Source organism: Engystomops pustulosus, chromosome 1, assembly GCF_040894005.1.
Source record: "Engystomops pustulosus chromosome 1, aEngPut4.maternal, whole genome shotgun sequence".
Taxonomy (NCBI): Eukaryota; Metazoa; Chordata; class Amphibia; order Anura; family Leptodactylidae; genus Engystomops; species Engystomops pustulosus.
This window is the reverse complement of record NC_092411.1, coordinates 104,924,327-104,936,448: the sequence shown is the minus strand read 5'-3', so window position 1 is coordinate 104,936,448 and position 12,122 is coordinate 104,924,327. Positions and strand designations below refer to the sequence as shown.

Genomic DNA, 12,122 nt, shown 5'->3' with positions numbered 1-12,122 from the left:
CACCCACACTCATATGTGTGTGCTCCCTCTGGCAGCATTTGCTCTTCTTTTAACGACCAGGACAGCTTAAAGAAGAGCAGATCCTGCCAGAGGGAGCACATACTGGCATATGGTTTACAATTCTTCATCCTGGTGGTAGATGTCTTTTAATTTTATTTTTGTCACCTAAAATAGTTTTCCTAAGGGCCACACTAAAGTACTTTTCCTTCAAACTATGAGACCAATTGACCAATGAGAACATAGCAACATTTTGGAATTTGTGGGATTAAATTCACAGCATAAGGGTTTCTCTGGGTGATGGTTCCTCCACTCCTCACTCAGATGAAAAGCAGTAAAATGTATAAAAAAATGTTTGTCATAAATCACTGCGCTTGGCAATCTCCATCAGCTCCATAGAGATTAATGAAGCAGAACAGTCATGCATGGCCGTCTGCTCCATTAGTCTGAGGGGTCTCATTTATCTGAACTGAGACCCCCACTGATAAGCAAGGGGTAGGGCCTGGGATAGGGCCTAACTTTTCTTTGTGGGAAAACCCCTTTAAGACCACATGGATGTATATTGTCTTTGGGGATCATGGAAAAGGTTAGATTATGGAAAAATGTTAAAACATTATCCTGCTTAACATAAATAATATGTTTCTTATTAATGCACTATTAATTACAATCCCTTTTTATAAAAGATCCCATAATCACAAGGCAAACAACAAAAAGCATAGTGTGAATAGGTTTGTAGATCAACATCCAATAAAACAATTACATTTAATCAATATTTTCACCGTAGACTGCAATAAAATTCCTTTACACAAATTACTTATGCAGTAGAATTGGAGAAGAAATGCAGCACAGCATTGCAAAATATATTATTTAGTAGTCTGATAGTGCTAACTGCCATATTTGGACTTTTCTGGTTTTAGCATATGCCAGCAGGACTTTCCAACATAAGAATTTGAAGGATTCTAAAAAGGATGCCACTGTTTAAACATACAATGGTAAACAGTGACCGAAACTGGTGACCAAATATACGTATGCGTATTGTATTTTTAATGCAATCTCTGGAATAGCACAAAGGACTGCAGTATTCTACATAATATAAAATGTGTACACATATGCAAACCTAGAATTGACCAATGATACCCTGTTTCCCATGAATCATGCCACGTGGCATGTAAAAATTGCAATTCCTATCGTACTGCACAGAATTTGCAAGTTTTTGTACCTTTTGCATACAAGCTTCCACTTTCTATAAAAATTGTCTTTGGCAAAGAACATGGAGGGCCAGGGTGTCCCCCTATAAGCTACACCAAAAAAACTGCCACATGTCATAACTGAAAGCTTTGCCAGATATGCTGATCATTAATGCATCGCTCCCACTAAGAAGGAATAAGAAGGAATAACTTCACCATACATAGGCTCTGTCCCTGAAACCATCACAAATTTTGTGCGTGGTTGACAGTAACTTGGATATCAATCCATAGTAAAACTTGCTTCGACAAGTAGAATTTGATATAGAGGATTAATGGTAATTAGTATTAAATTTGTGTTTACAAAACATTTTTTTCAGCCAAAGGCCACCAATGTTTGTTCCAGAACATGGCATTGTATATTGTATTAAAAGGAACCTGTCACCAGGGACTTCATTTTCACGAAAGACAGGTTATAGAGGCCCATTACAGCTGACATCAGTGGAGGAGGGAGGAGCTGTACAGGAGCACAAAGGTGGGGTCTGAGAGCTGAGCAGTCTGCAGCACAGACAAGTCATGTATTGTTTTTTTAAATGCATCCAAACCAAAGCACAACCCCTGGGGCTTCACAGAGGATTCTGTCAGGAAGCTGGGTAAGTTAACACACACAATTATATTGTTATGCAAATGCTTAGAAAAGGTAGAGAGGCATATTTGCACTGCAGGTGTGATGGGCATCTGCAACCTGTCTTTAGTGAAAATAAAGTCCCTGGTGATAGGTTCCCTTTAAGGCCGTTGGACAATGTGTGGTGGGAAACATTTTTTTATTTGTGGTGGCATCTGGTTCCTCTTTTCTCTTGTCTTACCTGGATGACTAATCCATGCATTGTCCTACCTTCACAGACATATTGGGGGGGGGAGATAAATCAAACGCTGGCTTATCATGTGCCAGTTCTTAATGTTCTCTCTGCCCCTTGGCTCCCTCCAGATATATCAAGAGGCACACCCGAGCGGTCATACAATTTTATGCCAGGCCCTGAATAGGGCCCACTACACGCCCACTTGGCATGGAGGTGGCATACATGGAATTAGTCAAAATGCTTGTCTGAAAGCTAGTACAAGCATGATAAATCTCCCACACACACACATATTAGATCTAGGATTTTTTTGTGGTTGGAGATTTTCATTTTACTGCATGCTTGAAAACCATTTTTAATAGGTGTTCTAATTTTCTATCCTATAAATATTGATAAATGTTTATTTTGATTATTTTTTCTAGATCATGTATTATCATCTAGTAAAACTAAGACTGACCTTTGTCCTTCTAGTGGAATGTATGAGTTAAAATGATTTCTCCTTTGTGGATCAATAAACCAAATACTGGTCACACAAATGATTTACCAGGCATAGGGCTAGCTTTATTTATAGCATAGTTTCATCTTTCCCACTTAATGGAGTCTGAGTTTATTACTGCTATGTACAAAAGGTACAAAAGTTTTCAGTTCCTGTTTTTATGCTAGTTCTATAGTGGTAAGATCAAAAAACAACAAAAAACCTGTGTATATTCAGCAACATTTACCCTTAACATCCACACCCTAATTTATTTAATCTGCACGTCCACTCAGCTATGTACATAAAGGGACTCTTAACCGTTTATCACCGACGCTTGTTTTCACATTAGTGACCAGACTCGATTTTTAGTATCTGACATTTGTCACAATAACTGGTTATAACTTTGGAACTTTTAATATATCCAGATGATTTTCAGATTGTTTTCCTAGTGAGACATTGGGGGATATTTATCATACGCTGGCGCTTGTGCCCCGCTGCTGCAAATTCGCAGCCCGATACATGAAGAGGCTTCCGCCTCTTCATGTATCGGGCTGCCAGCAGCGCAGCGTTTATCCTACGCCAGGCAGCAGCGAGTGCGCAGGCGCGGGGACAGTAACGACCCGCGCCGGCCCACTCCCGTCCGGCCGAGCCCTCCGCTCGGCCACCCGCGCCCCCCCCCTCCTTCACGCCCCTTCACGCCCCACTGGCGTGAAGGTGGCGGATTGGGGAAAATAATCGCAAAAGCTAGCAATAAGCTAGCATTCACGATTATTTCAGAGCCTCTGCGCCACTGGTGGTGCGCAGAGGTCCTGATAAATATCCCCCATTGTTCTTCATGTTAGTTTTAAAATTTAAGAGATAAGTGTTACTGAAGAAATATGAAAATTTGACAGAAGTTCGGAAACATTCTTAGTTTTCAAAGTTTGTGCAAATTTTCTGCTTTTCAGGCAGATAGTTAAACTTGTTAAATAACATTTCTGGAATGTCCGCATTATGATGACATGGTTTTTAAGTGTCCTCTCATTTTTCTAGGATTTTATGAGGCTTAGTACTTTAGGTGCAATTTTTCTCATTTTCATGAAAATTTCGGAATCTCACATTTTGAAGGACAACTCAGCTTTCTAGTGACTTTAAAAGGTATAAATAATAGTAAAACCCCATAAATTACCCACTATAGAAACTGCACACCTGTATGTATGTAAACAACTTCTATTAAGTCTATTAACCCTTTAAGTGTTTCACATGGGTTAAAACAAAATGGAAGTGTAATTTAGAAACTTTAGAATTTTAAAATTTAGAATTGGAAAATACATTCATTTAGGCCAAAAATGCCAGTTTTACAATTAATTAAATTATGAAATGCTCTTTAACCCCTTAAGGACCAGGCCCTTTTTCGTTCTTGCATTTTTATTTTTCACTCCCCACCTTCAAAAATCTATAACTTTTTTATTTTTCCGTGTACAGAGCTATGTGATGGCTTATTTTCTGCGTAACAAATTGCACTTCGTAGTGATGGTATTATATATTCCATACCGTGTACTGGGAAGCGGGGAAAAAAATTCTAAATGCAGTGAAAACAATGAAAAAACACATTTGCGCCATTTCTTGTGGGCTTGGTTTTTACAGCTTTCACAGTGCGCCCCAAATGACAGGTCTATTTCATTCATTGGGTCAATACAATCACGAGGATACCAAATTTGGATAGGTTTTATAATGTTTTCATACATTTACAAAAATTAAAACCTCCTGTACAGAAAAAAAATTCTTCATTTTGCCGTGTTCTTGCGCTAATAACTTTTTCATACTTTAGTGTACAGAGCTGTGGGTGGTGTCATTTTTTGCGACTTCTGATGACGTTTTCAATGCTTTTATTTTTAGGACTGTGCAACCTTTTGATCACTTTTTATAGAATTTTTTCTATTTTTCAAAATGGCAAAAAAATGCCATTTGCGACTTCGGGCGCTATTTTCCGCTACGGGGTTAAACGCAGTGAATAACGGTTATTATATTTTGATAGATCGGGCATTTTCGGACGCGGCGATACCTAATGTGTTTATGATTTTTACGGTTTATTTATATTTATATCAGTTCTAGGGAAAGGGGGGTGATTTGAATTTTTATGTTTTTTTAATATAATTTTTTTTTTTTTACTTTTTTTTATTTTTTTTTTTTACTATTTTTCAGACTCCCTAGGGTACTTTAACCCTAGGTTGTCTGATTGATCCTACCATATACTGCCATACTACAGTATGGCAGTATATGGAGATTTTGCATACCATCTATTACAATGTGCAGATCGCACATTGTAATAGATAGCCTCGATCATGACAGCCTCGGATCTTTGTGTGATCCCAGGCTGTCATGGCAATGGATCGCCGCTCCCCGGTGACGTCACGGGGAGTGACGATCGGAGCCAAGATGGCGGCGCCCACGCGATCAAAGGGTTAACACCTGCGATCGGTGCAAGCACCGATCGCGGGTGTTAGCGACGGGCGTTTGCTTCATTATGAAGCAAATGCCCGGTGAGTATGAAGAGGGCTCAGCCCGTGAGCCCTCTTCATACTCCCCCATGCGCAGAAAGAAGTAAGGGAACGTCTTATTGCGCTATGGGGTTAAAGTTTTATGCGCAATTTCTCCTGAGCGTACCGATGCACCATATGTGGTGGTAAACTGCTGTCTGGACACATGGCTGGGCATGGAATGAAAGCAGCGCTATTCAGTGCAGATTTAAATTGTCACATTATACAGGCTAAAAAATTTAAAATTTTTGGGGCAATGCAAACATATGAGGGTTTATTGTTTTCAGAATAACATACACTGTATAGATAAGTCAATAGCTTATTCACAAGATTTTATTAACTATTTCAAGGTATACACAAACAAAATCATCAATTTTTGGGGGGATTTTTATCACTTTTTATTTTATATTTATTCTCTGGTTCACTACCATTATGGTGATACCTCATTTATATAGTTTTTCTTATCTTTCCTCAATTTTACTGAGCAAAACCAATATTGGAGAAAATCAATTTACAACTTTATTTCTCTCTTGACAGATCTGGTTGAGGGCTTATTTTTTGTGAAAAGAGTTGTTCTCTTGTATCATACTAGGGCGTGTAACCTTTTTTAATCACTTTTTAGAACAATTTTTGTGAAGAAAAATTGTATATTAAATTAAGTTTTTCATGTTTTTTTCACGTTCACTGCACAGGTTCAATATTGATTTAGATCTATTGTACACATTTTATATGTAACTGTGGTGATTAGGGGACTTTTATTTATTTAATCATTATTATAAAATTATTTTTACTATTTTATTTTCATTTTTAATTTTTCCAGTCTTGGGTTTAAACAAGTGTTTATCCTATCACTGCAAAACACCTGTATTGCAGTGCATAATGTAAGTAGTATAAGCTCAGAATGCTCAGTTAGTTACAGCCAAGTCCTGCCAGGAGGCAGAACCCAGCGTTAAGAGAACCCGGCATCCTCGGGGCACATGCCAGACCTTGAGGCTGCTGCAGGATCCTCCGGTAAGCTCACCAGAGGGATAAATTCAATGGGGCTTTAAGTGGTTAAACAAAGATTTTCTCATCCTGGGTGTTAATAACCGGTCTGGGCTGTGACACAGCCCGGCACCGGTACTTACACCCAATGACCCAATGTCCCGCAATCTTCTTTTGACGTGCTGGAATAGAAAGGTGGCGCATCAAAATAATGGCAGTCATTAAAGGGTTAATAAAAGTTAATGTTTACAAACATTATTCAGTTGTTTTGTTGGATCAGCTTTCAACTTAATATTGATGCACATATACTCATGAAAGCTGTTTGAAGCATTTACTGATATGTACATTATAATACCAGTCTGGACTTAACATTTAGTGAATCTCATATTACTAGGTTTCTAGAAAATCAAGAAGAGACTTCTAAGGCTACAATAGAAGACTTTCTAATGTTTCCATGGCAGCATTTCCTTTGGTGTGTCCAAAGGAAGCTATGCTTAACAACCCATGCCCAAATTTAACATTAGTTTTACCCCTTTGCTCCCGGTGTTCTCTGCAGAAGATGCCCTCTGCCCCAGAGCCTTTGACTTAAGGAGCTTTTCAGGTGGTACCTAGGAGTTAGAACATTCAGATGCTCTCTACCCATTAGTCTAAAATGTCATATGAGGGTAGCTGGTACTGCCATATCAAGAGGATACCGGAGTTCTTTCTTGGGATCAAAGGCGCCCAGTTGCAGCTACTACGTTGCTTAAATTTTTCAAAAAAGGAAAATCTTCCACAGGACATGTAATAGAAATATTTAGTTGTTTGACAAAATTTGTCATATAAATTGACTGCATAAACAATCTTGCTTCTGCAAAATCCAAAATCCAAAAAATCCAACGCAATAGTGCCGCAGACACTTCTTAATTAACTGTACATGCCGTTTTAGTCTAGAAGACTGTGCAAAGTCCGACAAAAAAGGGGCGCAAAGTCATTAGTAAATGTGCCCCATTATGTCGCAGGAATAAAAATAAATAAAAAATTGTGGTAAACACCTATGTGGAATACAAAGTTACATATTTAAGATTTCCACACATTAATAATCAGATTTATATACTTGCAACCATCCAGATTTATAAGCAGGAAGCTATATTTTATTTCGAAACAATATCAAAGCCAAAAACCGTGGATGGCAGTACCTTTCCCCAATTTTTGATTCTTTCTACAATATCAATGACACTAGGGCCCTTCAATGTCAGTGAAGCTATAAGCCTAGCCTGTGATATTTTATTCAATTTTAATTTATCTTTAGTAGTGCCTACAAACTTTAAAAGGTTTATGTATGTTATTTTTTATATTGTCTAAAGTCGGTACCCATAAGGTCCTACGTTGGCATTATATGGTATTATATGTTGTTAAGGAGATCGCACTGGTTTCAGATGCCATTTTAAGTATTAGCCAGGGGTCACGCCAGGTGTCAAGCACTGTCCAGTTAATTTCTTGATTCAAACTTCATTTTAATTAACCTGTTTGCCAGCTTATTCCCTTTGACATTTAATGAGAATCCAGTCTGTCCTTCATCTTTAGTTCTATATATCTTGTTCTCTAGCATTGCTTATCTCTTGTTTTGGTTGGTAAGAAGCTTTTGGAGTCGCAGTACTTTTTGTAGCTTTGATAATATAAACAATACCATTTATCTGTGAACAAGGTCCCTGAGATCTGAGCTCAATTTATTAACCCTTTGTTAGAATGTTGTAGAGGGGCGGTTGTAGTACATTTAAACTAAGCCTATAGCGTCTAAGCACCTTATCTCCTTGTCACACCCACCAATGCTGATTTTTCTGTCTTTTATATATGCGCTTGTGTGTGAAATAAACAGGGAGAAGATCTTTACATGCACTAAGAGACTGACGTGTGTCTTGGTTTGTGTTCAAGCCCCGAGGCAGTCACGAAAGAGTTAATTTGAAAGTCACCTGTACAACTGAAGTAAGGGCAGTTAAGCCCTAGATAAAAATCTCTAACAATGTATAGGCACCTGCAACATCCTTTTTTTTTAAAAAGTATTTATTTTTGCAGTTTTTTGAAATTTTATACAATTATAATAAACAAAACCGAAGAACAAGATTATCTGTCACATATTTCCTTCCCCCCATTACAGGATTATTATACAACAGCCATGGTAACAGTCAGGTTCTTGCTGCGTTTCAAAACTAACTGAGGGATATTACACAGTAAATGACAGCAGATACTGCAGCCAGACATCTTGATACAACACAAATAACTATTGACACATAGACAATCAGTCACACACACACACATACCAGCACGCTCAGTCTCCTTCATCATGGAGAGGAGTATATACCACACGTGATTATAGGGCAGTATGGGGAGTCGCGCACCATCTGGACCAGATGCGGTCAAACTTCTGGGGACACTTCCTGTTGGTATACAGGGACCGGTAGTGGGGAATGACACTGTTAATGAGTAGTATCCATCTTTTTAATGGGGGGGGCTCCTGGTCCTTCCAGGTCATCACCACCACTTTTCGGGCGTAGTATAAGACAAACCTAAAGAAAATTTTGTCATAGTGGCCATTGACAACTTCGTTTATGATGCCGAGGAGACACACAGAGGGAGACAGTAAGCGTGGGAAATCAAAGTGTAGATTTAGGAACTCCAGCACTTCGGACCAGAAGACATGAACCCTAGGGCAGGACCAGACACAGTGCAGGAAGGATCCGACATCAGCCTGACAGCGAAAGCAAAGGTCATTGGGCATTGCTCCCATGCGGAATAATCTAGCAGGGGTGAAATATACTCGATGGAGGAATTTAGATTGGATCAGGAAGTCCCTCGCGCTCACTACAGATGTGAAGTAGGACAGTTCGACCTCCCTCCAGTCATCATCTGACAGGTCAGGGATATCCTGTCTCCAGCGTTCACGGGCTCTATCAAACGGTCTGGACTTTTGCTCTTGTAGGAGAGCATAGCACTGAGTGAGTGGCTTAGGGAGGTCCGGGGTACTCATCAGAGTCTCTAGTTTGGAGAATTTCACTGTCAGGCTGAAGGAGCCGAATTGGGCTTTAAATGCGTGTCGCAGTTGCGTGTAATGGAAGCTAGCCGTATTGGGTACCGTATGTCTCTCCCTTATCTCGTTGAAGCTGAGTAATTCTGCCTCTGGGGATAAGAGCTGGCCTACAAATTTCACCCCCGCCGCCCCCCACATTGTCCAGCCCGGGAGGGAGAGGAAGTGAGAGAGCCACGGATTGAGCCACAATGGAGTCCTGGGCGAGAGAGGGGGAGGGCTGCCTGTTTCTACCAGGGATTGCGCCCTACGCCAGCACACCGCTACCGTACATAGGGGAAGTGGGGTATCAGATGGGGACTTGTATCTGTACAGCAGGTTTGTAAGGGCCTCGTAGGAACCCACCAGGGCACCAGCCAGTGCAGTAGCTGCATTACCCATGTCTATATCTATCCACCACTGGGCATATACTAGCTGGGAAGCCAGGTAATAAAGATACAGATCCGGGGCAGCCAGTCCACCCCTAGACTTGGGAGCTTGAAGCAGCGCTAAACTGAATCGTGGGGCACTACTCTGCCAGTAGAAGGACCTGAGAATGACGTCTATGCGTTTAAACAGACTCTTAGGAAGTAGTATAGGACAAGCATGAAAAAGGTATAGAAATTTTGGGAGAAAAATCATTTTAAATATGTTAATACGCCCGTACAAAGACAGGGGGAGAGTGGACCAGGCTTTTAGACGCGATTCCGTTGCAGCTATCAGGGGTGTAATGTTTAACTCCGTAAATGCCTGGACCTTGCGTGACACCTGGACTCCCAGATATTTAAAGGTGGACACCACCCGGACTGGGACGGGGAGGGAGTGTACCCCTACATCAGATAAGGGAAAGAGGACCGATTTGTCCCAGTTAACCCGAAGGCCTGAGAACCCCCCATAACGTTCTATCAGGGACAGAAGGGATTCCAGAGAGGGGCCCACATCTCCAAGGTATACAAGTGTATCATCAGCATAGAGAGATACCTTTTCAATAATAGTACCTCTAGTTATGCCCTTAATACCCTCAGAGTGGCGGATCGCCACAGCAAGGGGCTCAATGGCAAGTGCAAAGAGAAGGGGAGATAGTGGGCAACCCTGCCTAGTGCCCCTGGCCATAGGGAGAGTAGGTGAGATGTTAAGATTAGTCCGTACCCTAGCCTTGGGATCGTTATACAGTAGCTTAACCAATGCTGTAAATCGAGGGCCAAAACCCATTCTAGGCAAAAGGGTCCACAAATAGGGCCACTCCACAGAATCAAATGCCTTACAATTGTCTAAGGATAATATAAACCCAGGGTCTGGAGACCGCTCTGCCTCTGCTATGTTCAGGTGTAGTCTTTGTATATTTATGTCAGTTCCCCTCCCAGGCATAAAGCCTGTCTGGTCCGGGTGAACCAAGGATAATATTACTTTGTTAAGCCTTGTTGCCAGAATTTTTGCTAGTATTTTAACATCTGAGTTTAGGAGGGAAATTGGGCGGTACGAGTCAGGAAGCAGAGGGTCCTTGCCAGGCTTGGGAAGAACTACGATAAGGGCCTCTCGCATGGAGTCAGGAAGGGAACCGCTGTCAAGCGCATCGGAGTACAGGCTAAGGAGAAGGGGGACCAGAGTCTCACAGTTATCCCTATACCACTCACCTCCCAGCCCATCAAGTCCAGGTGTCTTACCGGGGGGCAACGATTGGATGGCCAGTTCCACCTCCTCCGCCGAGAGCGGAGCATCAAGCTCCGATGACTGTGCCTGTGTGAGCCTCCAAAGTGGAAGACTATCAAGGAATCCGGAGATCTCGACGGAAGAGGCGGACAATCTGGAGCTGTAAAGAGATGAATAGTATTCATGAAATACCATGTTAATGGCCTGGGGTTCTGTGATCAATGCTCCGTCACCATTGATAATAGAGGGAACGGAAGCACAAGGACGTTCAGCCCGCGATAAATACGCAAGCAGCTTCCCGTTTTTATCTCCGAATTCAAAGATGGACGCTTCCCTGGCTAGCAGGCGCTTACTGGTGCGCTCCTTTACTACAGCTAGATGGTTCCTCTGCGCCTGAGCCCAAGTCTTTTTATTCCCCGGAGTAGGTTTCTCTAGATAATCCTTTTCTGCAGTCACCAGTACAGCCGTCAGCCTTTCCTCCTGGGCATTTAAGGACTTCCTATGGCCAGCTACCCCGGACATGAATGCTCCCCGCACCGAGGACTTGTACGAGTCCCAGACTAGAAGAGGATCAGGATGGGTTGAGTGTACATCCCAGAACTCGCTATGCGCTGCCCTAACAGTACTCTGGACCGCTGGGGATAGGAGCCAGGCCGGGTGCAGGCGCCATAAGCGGGAGTCGCTGGGGGGGCCTATAAGGAGACTGATGAGCAAGGCGGAGTGGTCTGACGCACTGCGCGGGCAATAGGATACCTGATCAACGTGCTGCATCATATCAGGGGAGACAAAGGCCAGGTCAATCCGAGAGAAGCTCTTATGAACAGAGGAATAGAATGAATATTCTCTCTCCTGAGGGTGCTTACAACGCCAAACATCGGCGAGGTCTAGAGAAGTGAGCCACTCATTCAGACGGACCGAGCCTGTGTCCAGGCTGCTTGTGCGATCCAAGGAGGGATTAGGGACTGCATTGAAGTCACCAATGCAGAGTATCGGACTGGGAGGCATAGCAGCCAGTTTACTGGAGATTAAGTGCAATACAGCTGGATCAAAGGGAGGGGGGACATAAATAGACGCAATAGTAAAAGTAAAGCCCCACAAGGCGCAATGTACGATCACATAACGGCCAAAGTGATCCGGTGCTACCTGTATGACTTCTATGGGAAGCGCTTTGGATATGAGTATGGATACTCCCCTGGCGTAAACAGAGTAGGAGGAATGATAACCTCTAGCCACCCAGGCCCGCTTCAGAGAGAGGACCTTCTGACCTGTAAGGTGTGTCTCTTGGATACATACAATATGGGGGGCCTGACGCTTAATGACATCTAACATCAGGGCCCTCTTGAATTTGGAGTTAAGTCCCCTCACATTCCAACTCATTACCTTAAGTGAAGACATATTAGCGGAAGGGAAAGG

General features: G+C 42.1%; 1 protein-coding gene across 8 annotated transcripts in view; it reads left to right on the top strand.

The window, feature by feature from the left end:
- Positions 1 to 12,122, top strand: part of SYK (spleen associated tyrosine kinase) — a 174,022-nt gene that overhangs the window by 124,577 nt on the left and 37,323 nt on the right. The window contains exon 2 of one of the 8 annotated variants that reach the window (XM_072150770.1): positions 7,875 to 7,981. The exons of the other annotated variants lie outside the window; for them this stretch is intronic. The gene's annotated coding sequence lies outside the window, so the exon portion shown is untranslated. The remainder of the gene's footprint in view (positions 1 to 7,874; positions 7,982 to 12,122) is intronic. 8 annotated transcript variants of the gene reach the window in all.